The sequence below is a fragment of the Haemaphysalis longicornis genome, unplaced genomic scaffold (genome assembly GCF_048455015.1).
Source record: "Haemaphysalis longicornis isolate Haplotype H1 unplaced genomic scaffold, Haemaphysalis longicornis Haplotype H1 scaffold_4, whole genome shotgun sequence".
NCBI classification, from domain to species: domain Eukaryota; kingdom Metazoa; phylum Arthropoda; class Arachnida; order Ixodida; family Ixodidae; genus Haemaphysalis; species Haemaphysalis longicornis.
In genome coordinates, this window is record NW_027526361.1 from 54,617,241 (window position 1) to 54,636,016 (window position 18,776).

At 46.8% G+C, this 18,776-nt stretch overlaps 1 pseudogene across 1 annotated transcript in view; it reads left to right on the forward strand.

The window, feature by feature from the left end:
* Window positions 1-18,776, forward strand: part of LOC144179753 (neuronal acetylcholine receptor subunit alpha-7-like) — a 106,448-nt pseudogene that overhangs the window by 63,496 nt on the left and 24,176 nt on the right. The window contains exons 2-3 of the transcript XR_013324330.1: window positions 745-902; window positions 8,886-9,156. The product of XR_013324330.1 is annotated as a neuronal acetylcholine receptor subunit alpha-7-like (transcript). The remainder of the gene's footprint in view (window positions 1-744; window positions 903-8,885; window positions 9,157-18,776) is intronic.

The following is an 18,776-nucleotide window of genomic DNA, read 5'->3' on the forward strand; positions in this document are numbered from 1 at the left end:
TTACTTTTGTCCAGTGCACACGCTGTTGATTAACGGAGTCCAACCCAGCGTGAACACAGACGGCGGAAACCCGTGAATAGTGCCCGTCCCAGTTGACTACAAGGCACCTTCTAGACGTTCCAGGTAACCACACATAAAAATGCAACAAACACATCCATAGAGGTGCCCGATACAGGACCAGAGACTTGCAATACCAAAATGGGCCCTTCCAGAGCAGTCGTTAACACTTCCTTTGCAGGCTAGAATGACTATCCTCACTCTGGGGCGTCTACATCGCAGTGGCGAGGTGGCAAATTTGCAAGAAAGCATCGCAGTAGATATCTTTTTCAGCAAACGTTAGGTTCAAAAATTTTGTTCACATACTTTTTCTTCCTGTAGGGAAACCTTCTCTGCTCCTTCCATAAATTTCTAACCTTGTAAACCAGTGGGGCGGTGCTGTTGTTACGGCTATGAATTCCGGCTAACATGGGGCGCTGTCGAATTGAAGAAGTTAGAGTAGTCCACAATGCAATGCGCAGCAGAAGCAGAATGGGACCAGGACACAGACAAATCCACAAGAAATAAGTGTTTTATAAGCGCCTAAGCGAGACTTCCTCCGCGAAAGAAATGACACGGGGGAAGCACAAAGCTAATTAGTGTTCGCCTCTTTTTCTGCCCCTTCTTCTTTCAAGCTGATGCTATTAGAGTACCCGACGGGCGTTAGCAGCCACGTTCTACTGGCGACCGTCCCTTGACCTTCCGCAGTGACCGGCGGTGGCAGAGGAGCCCTGGCGGACGAGCAGGAGTACCGGCTGACGCGATACCTCATGTCCAACTACGACCCCGCGGTGCGGCCCTCCTTCAACTCGTCGCTCTCGCTGCGCGTAGACCTGGACCTGGCTCTGCTCCAGCTGCTCGACGTGGTGAGTGCATTACCGCGCCCAGCAATGATCTCCGAAAGGCAGAAAAGGCGCTTGGTGGCTCGCGCTTTTCTGCCCCGGAAGTCATTAGCTCTACGAGCTCCGCCACGCCGGCATTTCTCGATCTCATCGGATCATCGTCCATGCCATCATAGCGTTGGTGATGACCCCTTCCGCGAGCTCCTCGCTCGTATCGAGGAGAGAGCCCTGGCCACAGCTGAAAGCCGCATAGTTGATACAAGCAGATGTTGCGCGCTGCTGACTTCCGGCTGCGCCCGGAGTTTGAACTTTTGTGTTTGGCAGAACCACATTACAGCGGCAGGGGCAGGACAAGGCGGTAATTCAACTAAATACACGTTTTGTGGCCGGGTAGGTTCTCAACTAATCCTTAAAAAGTAACTAGAACAGTTGTTTTTTCTCTCAATAATGTCGGAAAGATATGTAGGACAGTCCTTTTTACTCCCCCCCTCCCACTCCCAAAAAAAGGACATCTGTTGTTAGTTTAAGCGGCGTAAAGGCCAACTCTACTGGGTACTCTCAGGGTCCTATAATAAAAAGCTATTTGTAGTTTTAAGTGGATATTAAGGCGAGAAAAATTCCTAATGCAGCTGAGAAACGCTTTTTCAAGTTGGCTTTCTCTGTGCTACTGTACGAACAGCGAAATAAGTTTTACAAGACTCGCAAGCAGCAAAAAAGATGAGGCTCACGGGAAACAAACTAGCGCATGTTTATCATTAAAAGCACCCGTACCACGAAACAGATAATTGAGAAAGTTAACCAGAACAAGTTCTAAAACATTCAAAGCCCCTTCGTCTAACGACAAAGATGGTTGAAACGCCACGCTTTCTTCCGTCTCAAACACAGTCGTATCAAATTCCAATCTCGTGAGGGATTCTTTCGTTGTCGTCCGAGTTTTGACTTTGATGATGATGATGATGATCTTGAAGTGTTTGACCCGCACACGTTCGGGGGATCGGCCAGGGATGAAGTGTTGACTGTGCACCTGCGCTTGGTGTGCTTTTGTGGATGCCAATTGTGTAAGTTGGCTTCCTGTAGTGCATTTTGGGCGTAACGATTTGTATTTTGAACTTTACTTTGAACTTTCAAGACACCAGAGAGAACGGTATTACTCCCCCTCTTTTTTTTTAACTCATGGGCAAGACACTGTGCCCCGATTATCACCGATATATGCGTTTTGTGTGACTAGTAACCCACAGTTCAGAGTCCCAGCGCACAAAGAAAGAAATTGATAAATAAAATAGAGAACAGAACCTACGCATGCACCAATGAATTCATAGTCCTACATTTGTTTACTGAGCAGCACCGCCGCAGGCTGTCAAAGTTTTCCGCGCACAAGAGTGGAAAACGCGGCCTATAACAGCGGCACAACAAATTTGTAGCTTTAGCCGAACCTTTGACTCTTCTCTTCTATTTAACTTGTGAAAGTTCCGAGTTTAATATCAGAGAGAAGTTCGAGCTTGCTTCTCTCTGACAGAGACTGTGTGCTCAAGACTGACTTCAGCAACAAATAAATGACTTTCAACTCACGACAAATAATGCCGCAGGAAAGCAAAGTGGCGTCGAGATGATTGCCTGAGATCAGGGGTCCCTTTTTTCCAGGAAAGCCTTCGGCTATGGCTTCCCAGCCAATGTGAGTGCTGCACAGCACTGATCACCCGGGCTGTCTTAGTAGGCGTGCGCGAAAACGTTCTGTCACCATTATTCCCGATGTATTTCACAACGCTGTGTGCAGTGTTACCAATGAGACACGACACATTGCGACAAAAGAAAGTCAATGCCAAAATTATATAAATACTATTCGTCCAAAAAAAATATGCGGGAATGAGATGTAGAGGCGTGACGCTATACTCGGGAACCAGTTAAAAACGGCAACAGCTCATGTACGGTATCACTCCGCCTATGCAACGAACCCGGATGTCAACGGGCGCACGCGTTTTGAAAGGAAATTGCTATGAATGCGTGATATCGTCTGCCTTTTCTCACGTAGTTTGCTTGTCGTCACTGCAGTAGTTTGTAAGCATATTAAGTCCAAGAAATCACGAAAACTGCTCGTGCCATGTTCAAAATATTCCCAGTAACGCGCTACTTGCGCCGCGCGGAGCAACATCTGACTGCGCGGTGATGGGGCACAGGGGCAACTTCCGTTGTGTTAACTTGGAGCGGCAACTTGGAGGTGCACAGTGCGCAGTCGACCTGTTCGGACGTGCTTTTCTGGTGCTCTGACAACAGCGTGTTTCTACAGTGAAGGGCAGTGAAACGGCAGAGACAGCGGAGGACAGCCGAAGCTGAGTATTTACCTGCACGGTTTCTTTCTCGTTGTGTCGGGGTTTCAGCCGAGATGACGCGTAGAAAGCTGGTACAGTGTGGTAGCTGTCCGCGGCACGTAGACGCAGAGGAGTTTCAGCGGGATGGCGGCGAGGCAGACGAAGGGGCAGGTACGTGTCGGTTATGCGTAGTGGTGTCACGGCTAGAACGCATAGAAGCGGATAACCCGGGGTTAGCTAAGCGGGTTGCAGAACTGGAGGCAGCGCTAAGTAACGAACGCGATGAACGGAGGGCCGTTGAGGGAAAGTTAGAAGCAGCTGAGAGGAAGCTAGAAAGGAGCGTCATTTCGCCAACAAATGACGACCACCTCGGCCCATGCAGCGAAGCGGAGGCATGCGCCGAGGTGACACCGGGGGTGGAAGCAACAATAGGCAACAGCTACTCCCACGTGCTGCGAAATAGGACAGCAAAACCAGTCGATAACCCGGGTACCAGTAAAGAGCGGCACGTGGCAGATGATAGCGTGGTAATCATTGCGGGTGACTCTAACATGAAGAGGAGCAGCGCTGCCATTGTGGAAAGGGTAATGGGGGATAAGCGTGTGAAGGTGGGGTGTTTCCCAGGTCAAACGCTGCAGACGGTGATGACTGCAGCGAAGGGGCAGCTGGCCTTGTCCAGTAAAGCTAGAAACCTTGTGGTGATTGCCGCGGGGCTTAACGATGCTCTAAAGGGAGAGGAGGGAAAACTTGGCCAGGACATAGCGAAGGGGGTAAAGGACCTGCGGGCGACGGCCCCAAATGTGCGCATTGCAGTCTGCACCGTGCCGGAGGTGATGAAGCAGGGCGTGCACACCGAACGGGTAGTACTTGCTGCTAACAGCGAGATCGTGAGGTGAGGAAGGGAACTTGGGCTTGAAGTGATAGACGTGAACAGGGTAGTGGGCAGCATCGGACATAGACAAGCTTTTCAGTGGGACGGGATTCACTTCAGCCCCAGGCTAGGAAACAAGGTCGGGTGGCGCTTAGGTGGGAGAGCGGTAGCTTTTTTGGGGGGCCCCGCGCAGCTAAAGAAGGCAAACTAGGAGACAAAGGGGAAGCAAGAGACACATGCACACTCAACGCTGGGAGGCAGCCAGGCCTAAAGCTAAACGGAGAACCTACGGACGTAACTGAGAGCGTTGACAGAAGTCATTTAAGTGGAAACAATGGAGCAAACAATTCTGGAAAAGACAAAAACAGACCCCGTAAGCGGAAAGGGAAAAACAAATGCAATAAATGTTTAATCAGCTACATAAATATGCAGGGAGGCAGAAAGCCAGATAAATGGGTGGAAATTCAAAAGCAACTTGAACGGGAAGGAATAGACGTGTACGCTTTAGCCGAGACTCACCTCCGGGACCTAGAAGCCCCACCTATCACAGACAATTATGTCTGGGAAGGTTGCAACAGGACCACAGGAATGAAGAAAGGGGGAGGTGTTGGCATGCTCATTAAACAAGGGACCGACTGGCAGAGAGTGCATGAAAGTTGTAAAGAGCATCTATGGGTTAGAGGCACCATATAGGGGAAAAATACATCGTTAGGAGTGGTGTATCTGTGGACCGGAAGTAGTGCTAGGGAAGAAAATGAGGAAATGGTAAACTGTTTGAGAAGAGATATAAACGAGTTCAAAGATTCGGGCGAAATAATTATAGTTGGAGATATGAATGCCCATATAGAAGGATTGGATGGATACACAGACCACAACGGTTCTCTAGTGATAGATCTATGCCAGGGAAACCGGCTTGTAATAGTAAACACGGAAAGCAAGTGTGCCGGACAAATAACGTGGGAAAGCGGTAACAAACAGTCCAGCATAGACTACAGTTTAGTATCCGAGACAGTATACGGAAGGCTGCGGGAAATGAGGATAGATGAAAATGGAACAGACAGCTTAGGAAGCGACCACAAGCGGTTTAGCTTGCACTTTGGAGGAGCAACCCGGACAAATGCAGAAATAGGTACAATAGGAGGAAATGATTTGAATAATGAGCAGTTAAGGATCATCGCTGATAGATTGGAAAATGAAATCAATAAATACACAGGCAAAAATTGGGATTACGACGAAATGATTGCGTTCATAAAAGGTAAGATGAATGACACAAAGGAACGAAACCGATGGAAAGGGAAGAGAAAGCCGAGAAGCTGGTGGAATAAGGAAATAAAAGAGGCTATTGACCAGCGAAGAAAGGCGTCGAGAGAACATAGAGAAGCAAAAAGAACTGGTATGGAACCGGAGGTAGTGAAGGAAAACTCGGATGTCTACCGTGGGAAAAAACTAGAAGTGCAGAAAATGGTGCAAGCAAAGATCAAGCAGAAAAGCGAACAATGGATGGCAGAAATACGGAAGAAGGACAAAAGCGCATCCAAGAAGTTTTGAAACCATGTAAAATCACTAAGCTCAAAAAACGATAACCATCAAAAATTCCTGATTGATGAGGAGGGGGAACATTTAGAAGGAGGGCACGTGTTGGCGCATATTCATCGAGTGATTAGTGAGAAGTTTAGGACAATAGTGTTAGGGAAACCTGCACCGATAACATCAGCGCCACAAAAGACTGCGGAAAGGGAAATAAGTTTGAGCAACCTTGATTGGAAAAAAGCAGAGCAAAAGGTTTCCCCCCAGACAGCAGTGGGCCCGGACGGAATACCAATGCAACTGATAAACCTACTTGGACCTAAAAGTAAGGAATCGCTTATGAGGGCAATAGATAAGGTGATAGAAACCAAACAAATACCAGAGGACTGGTTAGAAAGTAGGATGAATTTAATATATAAAGGCAGAGGAGACAAAGCCAGTATTGATTCATACAGACCACTCACAGTAACGTCAGTGGTGTATAGATTCGTAATGCAGGCGATAAAATCAGAAATTCAAGCATGGATGGAAGAAAATGAAATACTTGGGGAACTGCAGGATGGATTTAGACAAGACAGGCGACTGGATGACAATCTGTTCGTGATAACGCAATGCATTGAAATTGCGAAAGCACAGAATAGATTACTATGGATTACGTTCTCGGACATTAAAGGGGCATATGACAACGTAAACAGAGAACGGCTGTGGAGAATGGTGAAACTCCAGGGATTAGATGACGAGTTAGTACAGTTCCTTATAGCAATCTATAAAGCCAATAGAGTGCACCTTACTTGGGAAAGACAGAAATGCGCCCAGCAAGTCAACATCCATCGGGGACTGAAACAGGGATGCCCTTTGAGCCCAATACTGTTCATGCTTTACATGGCAGGGTTAGAAAAGAAACTGGAAGAAAGTCAAGTAGAGTTTAGCCTAACCCATATGCTGCAAGGCGAAGTGGTACAACAGCATATCCCGGGAATGTTATACGCAGACGACATTGTTCTTTTAGCTGATAACCAAACCGATATGCAGCGGCTAATAAATATTAGCGGCCAGGAAGCCACTGACCTCGGGTTAAATTTCAGTGCAGAAAAATCAGGAATAATGGTTTTCAATGACGCTACCACCGACGTAGTGTCTATCCAGCAAGGCGAATTACCTAGAGTGAAGGAATATAAATATTTGGGAGTGTGGATAAACGGAAGGGGATAACTACTTAAGTACTCACGAGGAGCAACTTAAGGTTAAGGGAAAGCGAAACGCAGCTATAATGAAGCATAGAGCTCTGTGGGGGTATAACAAATATGAAGTAGTAAGAGGAATGTGGAAAGGAGTAATGGTTCCGGGCCTCACGTTTGCGAATGCTGTACTCTGCTTAAAATCAGACGTTCTATCAGGCCTTGAAGTAAACCAGAGAACGGTAGGACGTTTGGCCTTAGGCGCGCATGGAAAAACAACTAACGAAGCAGTTCAGGGAGATATGGGCTGGGCGTCGTTCGAAGTTACAGAAGCTCAGAGTAAAATATGCTTTGAGATGAGGTTGAGGGCAATGGATCAACGAAGGTGGGCAGCTAAGGTTTTTAGGTACCTATACTTGAAAAGCGTGGACACGCAGTGGTTAAGGAAGACTAGAAGGCTAACGATAAAATACGGAAAGAACAGTGGCTAATCCAAAACAGCCAAGGTAACCAAAAAAGAGGCAAGGCAGATTGAAACGAATAAATGGAGGGAAAAAATGGAAGCTAAAACGTCGTTAGAGATGTACAGGGCTGAGAAGATGAACATCAGAAAGGAAAATTTCTACGATAATTCCCAGGGCAGTGTTTTGCTTTTTGAGGCTAGAGCAGGTTGCCTGCGAACTAAGAGTTTTGTGGGGAAGTATTCACAAAATGATGGGGTACGCGTGGTCTGCGGAAAAGAAACGGAAACTATGCGGCACATAGTGTTAGAATGTGAGGATATCCATCCAAATCTACATGAAGGAAATATTCGGCTTCCAGAAGCGCTAGGATTTAAGGGTATCACAGAGGAAGTTAACTTCAAGGCTGTCGAGGGGACGAAAAGAAGATTAGAATGCTGGTGGACGAAAAGCAGAGAGGGGAATATTGCCTAAGACAGTTACCACCTGTAACGGAAAAAAAAGTATTTTGTGCCTAACAAGCTTTTTGTGCCTGCCCTAAGCAGCGCTCGGATTAAACCAAGAGTGTAAAACATAGATATATTAGTCCTTTTTGGTAAGATGACATGTCATCACCCCGATACAAAGGGGAAACCAATAGAAATCATCAATCACCATCATCATCATCGTTGCCCTTCTTAAATTATACCCGAGTACAGTGTCGGTTCCTACAACCTTCGTTTGATGCTCTCGTGCACATTAAAAAATTCCCCCGCATTTCCCCGAGGGGGAGAATGTGAAAGTGCGAATGCACGGTTGTCGGCCCGCTTGCGGCGCTTGCGCTCGGCCCCCGCAGCCCACCGCCTCGCCGCCTTCTCTTCCATCTCTTCCATCGGGTTTGTAGTATCACGTGTACACTACGCAGTTATCAAGCCGCTATAACGCCGCTGAGTCGCCAACGCACGCCGCTGACGACGTAGTTTGAATGCGTTAAAGATATAAAGCGCGTTACTAACACTGATATCAGCGTCGCGTCCGTGGCTTAGTCGGTAGAGCGTCGCGCTGCGGCCGCAAAGTCCTCGGATCGAAACCTGGCGCCGGATGCTGTCTTTTTTTTTTATATAGAGAGGAGGACTGCGTTAAAGATATAAGGCGCGTTACTGACACTGATATCAGCGTCGCGTCCGTGGCGTAGTCGGTAGAGTGTCGCGCTGCGGCCGCTGAGTCCTCGGATGGAAACCTGGCGCCGGATGCTGTTTTTTTTTATATATAGAGAGGAGGACTGCGGACGCCGCCGCCGCCGGCGGTGGAAGGTTTGGGGTCGCTTATAAAGTGCATTCGCACTTAAAACTATAGTCAGAAGTTTCCGCGTGGGTATTTCTCGTCGTGGTTCCAGGTATTTACCATAATAGGACCTGTTGGTCCTGTGTGTAGTGCAGTAAGCATTGAAGGCTAAATATTCGCGGTAGCTTCTCTGCACGTACTGTTGAATCCCTGCTGTGGTATGCTCCATAATTACCATCGTCGTCTTCATAATTATGTCATTAAAGCTCAGAACCCCGTTCCTGTCAGCCATGACACCGAACCCTGCTGCCTGCATCCTCTTGCCTTAACATTTGGTGCCGAAACCCGGGAAGAAGACCATGGACCGACGGGGACAGCAGCAGGGATGACTGTGGCTACAGGCAAGTAAGACCAAGAACCATTCACCGCTGACTCACCCTGAGCCACCGGTCGCCATGGCTGACAGCGGCCGCATACCGACGACCGACTCCCTCGAAGGCACCGACGTCAACACTGGCGTTCCTACCTCCGGCCTCGAGGGACCTGTGATTAACCAGACACGACCGACACCGGGTGTGGCCATCCCCGATGCACCGACAAAAAACGACCGCAACTCGCCCACCGACGCAGACAAGCCACTTCTCGACCAGCCCACCATGCTTGGCACCAAGAGTACTGCTACCGAAGAGCAAGCTGGTGAACTGGACGCTCTGCGTTTGTTGCGAAACAAGGCCCGTGCAGAATTCGCAGCTACTCTTACCGATATTGACCGAATCACTACTCCGTTACGAGCTGTCTGGAAACTCGAAATGGGCCTCGAAAACTTCGAACGTAAACGGATAAACCTAAGAAAATTGGATTCTGACATAAGAGATCTAGTCGACGACGAACTTGAAGAGGAAGTAGAGCATGCTGAATTATACACCGATAGCTGTCACTGCGCAAAATCACTCCTTACTCATTAAATAACTTTCCGAAAGAAAAGAATGCTCCCGAGGTAAAACGAATTACGCTAAAATACAGAATCGCCAAACTTTACTATCGGCCTACCAATTCACTGGCAAGTGATCCGTATGTAACTTTTACCGACACCACAAGTGCATTTCCGTACCTGCCGACGCAACACGAGCCTGCTACAAGGAACAGCAAACGCTTGCCCATCGATAGCGGACCTTCGGGACACGCCAGCGGCCTTTGTCGAACTGAATATAGCGTGAGCTCGTGAAGGAACACGCATTGAGCAGCTAGCACATGCGATGAAGTACAACTTCATTGCACACTTCATGAAGAGTGAAGCCTTTGCGGATATTTTTGAGACTGTACCGGCGAATGCGGGCAAGTACCCGCCAGCATCTCGTGTATACCAAGGAAGTATGCTTGACAGCGTAGACCCAGAAACAGCAACGCCTGTGGAGCCTGTCCATGAAGACACGGTTACCGCCGGGCATGGCTCATCTCACAGAAAGCGTCGTCGGCCTAGATCATCCCATCAATCAAACTTTTCCAGCCCCGCTACTGCACAAAAAGGTCATCGAAAGAGCAAAATGCAGAGCAGAAAACCGGCAAACCGCCGATACACTTGACGCCTACCTCTGAAGACCAACCGCCGCACAAGAGGGTTCAAGATTGAGAGTAAATCCCGGAAGGCCACACTTCCATCTCCTAGGGACGTGAACCATTGGCGTGGAACTCAAGGAAACCTGCAGCCTCGTCGCGTGGGTCCTCTGTCTTTCCCATCGTTACGCCGCTCGGCACTTCTGAAGCTGCAACGAAGGCTGAGGCACCCGTGGAAGCGAAAACGAAGAGTGCCACGGATGTTATGTGACGTTCCCGACGTGGACAAATACAAGGAAATGTTAGGATCTCGGATGAATTGCGTAACTCTTCAACGTTTTTCTCGCGGTCGGGAGTAAAAGATGTGACAAGGCACGACCGCCGATTTTTTACTGACGCTGTTCAAACAGAACGACGACGAAGCTGCCGACAGCGGTGAACGTGTCTCAAGATGTTGACGAAGAACCAATCGACCTCGTTTTGTCACCGTGTGGCTGGACTCGCAAGATGCAGCAGCAGAAGCAGCAGATCGCCAAGCAAAACAGCAGTCTCGGAATTCCCTCGACAAGTGACTCGCGAGCTTGCCGTTAAAAGGTAGAAAATGCGCGCATCAAGAGTGGTACATCAGCGCGAGCCGCTACAAGGAGGATGAGGCGTTTCGACGTACTGCATGATTCGCTGGGCTATAGAATCGTTTTGAAAAGAGCGTACACGTACAGCAGCCTGCAACGCGAGAACATCATCTACACGCAGCGCCAATAAAGAAAGAGCGTCGAACTGCGAGCAAGAGTGGCGTCACGGTGCGTTTCAACCCAGTACTTGCTTGTGGCACATGCATTATGCGGCGGCGGGAGGGTGTTGAATCCCCTCTGGGGTGTGCTCCATAATTATCATCATCGTCTTCATAATCATGCCATTATTATTATTATTATTATAATTCTTTATTATTTATTAAAGCTCAGAAGCCCGTTCCTGTCAGCCATGACACCCAACCCTGCTGCCTGTCTCCTCTTGCCCTAACATTTGGTCCATGACACCGAACCCTCTTGCCCTAACACCTACAGTTGCGTCACTTTGCCTTTCCTTGGTCGCATTACTTTTCTTTCGTTGATTTAGGCCATTAACACGATGATTTTTAAATGAGCACACCCACGACTTTAATGCCGTCTCGAAACGCGTTCCATTTAGGCAGCTCTCCCGAATACTCGTTCCACAGTAACATGGGCCACACTCATCCGCAGAAGCCCGAGTGTACCAAGAAAAGAGACGTGCAGTAAGGAACCTGAGGAATATTTTTGCGCTTACAGTCATGTTGGTTTAACCTGGGGTACAAAGCCATTACTAAAGCAACAGTCGTCATGACAATAGTTGTAGGCTAGGGCTTCAACGCGTTTATATATATGATCAACCGCCTCAATATGGTCCGGCGAAACTTGTAGCAAGCTTTAAAAAGAGGCCAGTTTAATTCAACTTCAAAAGGGGCTAACGACTTTTTGCGCACATCATGAAGTATATGTTATGTACTTGCATTACGGCTATAATCACGTTTTTTTAATGTTTAAAGAAACCGCGAGGATTGTACGTTTTGTTATTATTACAAATATATAGCGACACGGCTCAAGGAAAGCGCTTGTAGTTACAGGCTCTGCAACGATTCCATTTTCACAGCAGTTTTACTCCGATATAAAGAGGCCGAGTGCTAGAAACGTAAACAGCCGTGCAGGTAGATGACAATAGCGCTCCGAGCGGCGCACGCCTTAGCCCGTTATGGCCGCGGCCAACTGTAAAGTTTCCTTACGCACGCGATGTTCAAATCAAGAGCTTGCCGCTGTTACCCTACAATCAACTTTCCGCAGTTTCGAAAAGAAAAAACAAAACAAATTATACGTCAGGCAATAGCTTTAGTTTCGGACTAATAGCGGTGCTGCCTAAAAATAACTTAATCGATCTGAATAAGATTTGCTTTTTAAGGAAGCGTTCCAGGTCTGGTAATGTTCCAGGTTCCAGATCTGGTATATATATATATATATATATATATATATATATATATATATATATATATATATATATATATATATATATATATATATATATATATATATATATATATATATATATATATATATATATATATATATATATATATATATATATATATATATATATATATATATATATATATATATATATATATATATATATATATATATATATATATATATATATATATATATATATTTATATATATATATATATATATATATAAATCTAGAGAAAGATAAACTCACAAAGCGCGCAGAAATAGTATAAGTAAAGAGTCGGATACACAGCAAGAACAATAACAAACAATGTTTACTTACGTAGCGGCAATGGGACTTGCCTTCATCAGAGTAAAGTTACATGATTATGGTGTCGCAAACATTGAACACATTTCTTATATAGGTTTGCATAAAACTGTAAGAAGGAATGGAAAATGTTTCGCAAATGGAGAGTGTGCATACAGTCAGGCTACGCCTACGTTACAACATCAACCAACAAACAAACAAAAAAAAAAAAAGGGGGGGGGGGAGATATATATATATATATATATATATATATATATATATATATATATATATGCGTGTGTGTGTGTGTGTGTGTGTGTGTGTGTGCGTGCGCGCGCAGGCTGCAGCCCATCATCATCACCAGCCTATTCAGGTCCACTTAAGGTCGAAATCCTGGCTTATATACTACACACACCCGCTCCTATCCTCCGATGTCCGATTCCATTATTTGCCCCAAAATGTTCGTGTCATCTATTTTAAAGTTGTTCTCAAACATATGGCATTTATAAATCTTTACCCCAAGGACGAACACAAAAGTAATGAAGACATGAGAATAACGACGGAAACGCAGATGAAATATTGTGAAAATGAACCAACCGTGCATTACGCCTTGCCTCTTCAGAAAATTGTATGACAGAAACGTACTATTAGTTATCAACAGCGTGCCGTATAAAAAATCTTATTGACAAAATACACATGTATTTATGAAACTACTCTCGCTCGTTCGTTCTCTATCTTTCCTTTCTCTTCTCTTCCCCACTCGGCCAGTTAAGGTGTCGGCCAATGCCAGACAGTAAATGGCCTCTATCTCCCCATCCACGACCCCTCAACAATCACTTCTTCTTATGAAAAATAAAGTAACTTGATGGCTTTCTTGATTAACGGGGTACTTGTGTTTGTGCTAAAGGCGGGAACTTTTGAATTATTGTAATTTTCATAACGCATTTAAACGATATCTCCCAGCTTCCAGACTTACGAAGGCTAAGCAGCGGCTAATCCTAATAGTCCCACATAATGCGCCCATTGTCGTGCTGTGATTATAGGGACGAATGGCCACATCACAGCGAACCAACCTTTCTCTTTGCGTTCTTCTTGTTTTCTGATTATAAAACGAACTGATGAGCCGTACGGCGTATCAGTTCGACTCCCTGAAACGGAAAATTAAGCAGGAATAACTGCCTGTATAGAGACTAGGGACAAGCGAAACAATCCAAAGCAAGGGGAAATAACTGCAGCACAGGGCGTCGATTTTGCTGTCCAGTGCCGGAAATACCGATGAAGCTTTGTTTGAGTACCGGTCGAATCCGGCTCATCAAACTGGACCAAGTCAGAGCGCTCGGTCACAGAATCGATACCCTCCTGACCGAATTTTCGCCCGTGGAGTAAGAAGACCCGCTTCAAGACGGACCGGGGGACTTCACGTAAGACACCAGAAAAGCGAGTTTCGGATCACTATTGCGTCACTGCGGCCGTTGTTAAGCCGGCCGCCAGGGGTGCCGCCGCGGTTTTCACTATTTTTCTGACGTGTAGAAAGCCAAAACTCTGGTATTCGAATCGTTGTAACTGCCGAAGGAGCAAGTTGAACTACAGAGGGGAAAAAAACGATGTGGAAAAGACAATATACTATGGCAACTTGAAACATTGCTGTCACGAAAATCCGGGCTCAATAATAGCTGGCCCAACAAACTTTCCAGTTTATATGCTAACGCATTATATTTTCTTTTTTTCTTCCTAAGGCCCCAGCCCCGCAGCATTTGCGCCATATTGATTGTGAAGTTGCTTTCAACTGAAAAGAGACATTTTTGCTTGTCAAACACGCTTCATTCGTCCAATATAATTTTACTTCACTATGAGGCTGCACTACAACACTTCAGTGGTGCTTTCACATTCCGACCTTTCTTTCCCTCTAATGGGAATCAACAAGAAGTCCTCATTTTGTGAAGTTTCTTAATGAAATGTCAATAGCGACTTCGGCAGTATTTATACAGGAGGTGAGAGAAGCCTCTCACACCGCGCCTCTACTTCACCTAATTAATGTTTATTTCAGTAGCAATATGTACTTTTCCCGTCATTTAATTGTTCAAATTTGAGGTTTAGCATGAAGGAATTGCACCTGAACTATGATAGACATCATAACGGAGGGCAATAAAAAATTTAGACCCCGCAGTATTCTTCACTGTGAGGTGGAACTTTCGTCAACATGAGCATGTTATTAACAAAATGGAAAGTTGGGCGAGTTCGTTCGTATTCATGATGAAATGTAACAGCGCAGTAAACGACGAGGGACACAGAAGAAATTCACAAGACGGGCGCTGTGTCCCTCTTCTCCTTCTGCGTCCCTCGTCGTTTATTCCGCTGTTACATTTCATCATGAAGCATGCCTGTACTTCGCCTCAGTGAGATATACCGCCTCCGAAGCTGGGAATCAAAACCCCGACGTCGTCTACAACAGTCATTGCATCACCACTTTGGGTGGTACCTTTTCATCGTTTCTTTTTTTCTTTAATTACAATATTTCATGCGTGCGCCTAGCTCGAAAAAATAATTTCAGTACAGACACGCCTTAAGTTCCTCCTCACCCGCCGCGGTGGCTCAGTGGCTAAGGCGTTGCGCTGCTGAGCACGAGGTTGCGGGTTCGATTCCCGGCCGCGGCGGCCGCTTTTCTGATGGAGGCGAAAAGCAAAAACGCCCGTGTGTACGAGATTTCGGCGCACGATAAAGATCCCCAGGTGGTCAAAATTAATCCGGAGCCCTCCACTACGGCGCGCCTCATCGCCTGCGTTGCGTCGGCGCGTTAAACCCCACAATCAATCAATCAATTAAGTTCCTCCTCAATGTCGGCTAAACCTTTGTTTTTCATATCGTGAGAATTTAACGTGCCGAAGCTACACCCGGGCAACAAGGCACGCCGTAGTAGAGGGCTTCGGATTCATTTTGACCACCCGGGGATATTTAACTTGGGCCCAAATCTTGAGCCTCCTCCGCAAAAGAATTCTCATCCAAAGCCCACAAAGCCTCATGAGCGAAATCACTGTCTTTTCTTTCTGTTCTTTTAAAGCAAAGCGTTACTAATCTCGTCAAGCGGTTTCGCCGTCGCAGTAAATCTGACCTTCATTTGACCGCAGCTGCGCCGTATCCTTGCGGCGCATCACGTGACTCGCCTGGCCGATCTCCGCTGACGGTCGCATTCGCCGTGGCCGCCTTCGCTGCCGGCTTGGCGCATGCGCTTCCCGCTGCTGGTTCGCACCTGACCGCGGGACTCCCCGCGTACATGCGAGCTTGGACATGAATGAAAGCAAGGCCGGGCCGCCTTCTCTGAGCTTTGCACTGAGCTGAAGGCTTTAAGCCGTCGTCGGCAAGCAGCGTCTGACCGCACCGCGGATATCGCCCTGCGAGCCATTCGGCTCGAAAAACGCCGGAAGCGGGACCACAACCGTAGACAAAGGGAGGCTATGGACGAATACCGTATATACTCGCATAATGGTTGCACTCTCGTAATGATCGCACCCCTGAAGTTCGTCGTCAAAATACGACTTTTTTTATTTCCCGCGCAATAATCGCACTCTGAACTTGCCACAGCCATGTGTCGTATGTGTGCCAAGTTTGATGACGATGGTCGTGCTTACCGTTGTTTTCTCCTCTTTCAAAGCGGGCATGGCTACGTTATTGCCGCGGACTTCATGATATTAGCGATATCGGCAAGCGTGAGTTCATTATTGGTGCGGAAGCAATTCTCACTAAATGCCCATAATGTACTCACCAGACATATAGAAAAGCGCGCTCGGCTTGCTGCATCGGCAGCCGTGTCTTGATGTCCCACACTGTGACAGCAGCAGCCACATATTGGTCGACCTGTTCTCACCTTGCAGCAAACTCGTTCCGGCGCGTTCCGTAATTCCGCAATTCCGGTGCGTTACGTAATGAAAACATTGCAATTTACGTCACTCGGTGGTCATTCGGTGGTCGGTGGAGTTGTCATGTTTTTTTTGTTATGTTGATTATGTTCATGAGACTTATCGTAAACATTCTGACCGGCAACTTGCGTTTTCTGCGCTCAATGTTTTTTCGCGAAATTTTACCTCGCGTAATGATCGCACCCCTAAATTTGCATCATATTTTTGGGAAAAAAAGTGCGATCATTACGCGAGTAAATACGGTAGTATAATAAAAACAGTTAAGTCAAAGGTTAACGTAGTGAAACCAAAACTTAACCAAGCTAAGCCAAGCTTTCGCTTTGCATATCCAGGGTTAGCTGCGTGAAGCCTCAGCCATTTTTATCGTATCTTCTTTTTTTTTTGTTTTTTCTCCTCATTCGGCTGGCTTTCCTCATTGCTGTCGGAGGCGTTGGCCTGTACGCGAGCGTCCACGTCCAACTATGGAACAGCTCTCATTTTTACAGCGAGGTTGATTATGGCTAGGGTTCCTGGATTTTTTGCGGCCGCCAACAAATCTGCGTGTTCAAAAACTCAGCTCCCGACTTTGACGCAAAAGCGCGAGGCGTTCGTGTGCGTCTGTCTGTCTGTCTGTATATCTGTGTTTGTTTGCTTGTTTGTTTGTTTGTTCGTTCGTTTCTTTGTCTTTCTGTTTGTCTGTCTGTTTGTTTGTTTGTTTGTTTGTTTGTTTGTTTGTTTGTTTGTTTGTTTGTTTGTTTGTTTGTTTGTTTGTTTGTTTGTTTGTTTGTTTTCTTGCTTTTATTTGACTCCGCACACTTGCCTTAACTCGACGAGTTTCGGTGCTCCATTTTGAATTTCTCTCCTCTTCTGTTGTCGTAACGGGGATTCCGCGCATTGTCCGGGCTCTGGACTCCCGGACCCCGCGGAGATCGAAAATTTCCGAATGTTCGGGTCGGGTAAAGACTCCCTCCTATACGTGAAGTGCTCCGATTCTCCACCGCGAACGGATACGTCCAGCCAGCCCCTATTCCACACCATCTTCCAAGATTGATGATTGATTTTAGGGTTTAACGCGCCGACGCAACGCAGGCGATGAGGCGCGCCATAGTGGAGGGCTCCGGATTAATTTTGACCACCTGGGGATCTTTAACGTGCGCCGAAATCTCGTACACACGGGCGTTTTTGCTTTTCGCCTCCATCAGAAAAGCGACCGCCGCGGCCGGGAATCGAACCCGCGACCTCGTGCTCAGCAGCGCAACGCCTTAGCCACTGAGCCACCGCGGCGGGTATCTTCCAAGATTGAATGACGACGTGCAACAGCTAGTCGCAACCCAACTTCCGTCAAGAGTTCGTTTACATTTGTTCAAAACTCTTTGCCTCCTCAACTTCGCTGGTAACCCCCCTTAATGGAGCGTACTTGCCCATGATTCTTATTCAGACACCTTACACTCGCTCCTACTGTACTGTCCTCTACACCTAACTTTTGCCCTGTTCATAGCCCTGAAACTTTAAACTATGTAGTGGAGATTAGGCGTCTCGAAGAGCCGATCGCAAAAAATGTACCACCTGAGGTGCTAGCATTTCTGAAGAAAGAATCCCCCAGGCTCTTCGTTGTGATGAGGATTATGATAGAAGCAGGGACTATAAATGAGGGGGGGGAGGGGGGGCTATGCAGTACGTGTGTTCTAGATCAACGGTTTTGGGGCCCTTAAAAGCGCTCACCGACGCCCACTGTGGCATATTACTTAAGCGGTCTTATGCCTTGCAAAAAAAAATTAGCCAAAACTTCCCAGTCCCTGCTTTTTGTATAAAAACGAAGGGGAGGCGTACAAGAGAACACCTGGTCTGCTCTCTGCACAATATTGAGCGCTGATTTAATTTAGAAGCTTCTTTGGAGCTTCCTTTGCTTAACATCATTTCATTTTACAGCGTACTTATCCGCTACCTGACCCAATTTATAGCTTTGCTAGATACTGCGTTCTAAGCGTGGGCGTTGAGGCTTTCTTTAATTTTTTTTCCTTTCTTTTGCTCCACCTTGTTCCGCCTAGCGCAAAATTTTCAAAATTATGCAAAGCAAGACCACTCATCGTTCCTGAAGAAGACGGTGAGCTTCGCACAAAAGCGATCGATCTACGTTATTTTTCTTACACTTTTCATCTTCGTCTGCCTGGACTTTCTTTTCTGTTCCTGCATTTACATCTCGCGTAATCGCTTAGTAATAAGTTAATGGATGGAACGGTATTAAGCTCATATGTGGATCAATACTGGAACTTGTCTTCCTCGTGCGGGCACCCAGCGTCCAGTGGTCCCTACCCTCGCTCCCCCAACCCTGGACGCCACCGGCTCCTTCGTCCTGCGTTACTCTTGTTCTTTTTTCGGCGCATATTCACGCGTATAGTAAAAGTTCCCTTGTGTCGAGAACAACTCGGCGCTAAACTAGAAAGAAACGGGCGAAATCGGGCAGCCGGGGGAACTTTCTCGGTCTTCTCCGCACGTCGCTTTTGCTGGGCTGCCCCAAGCG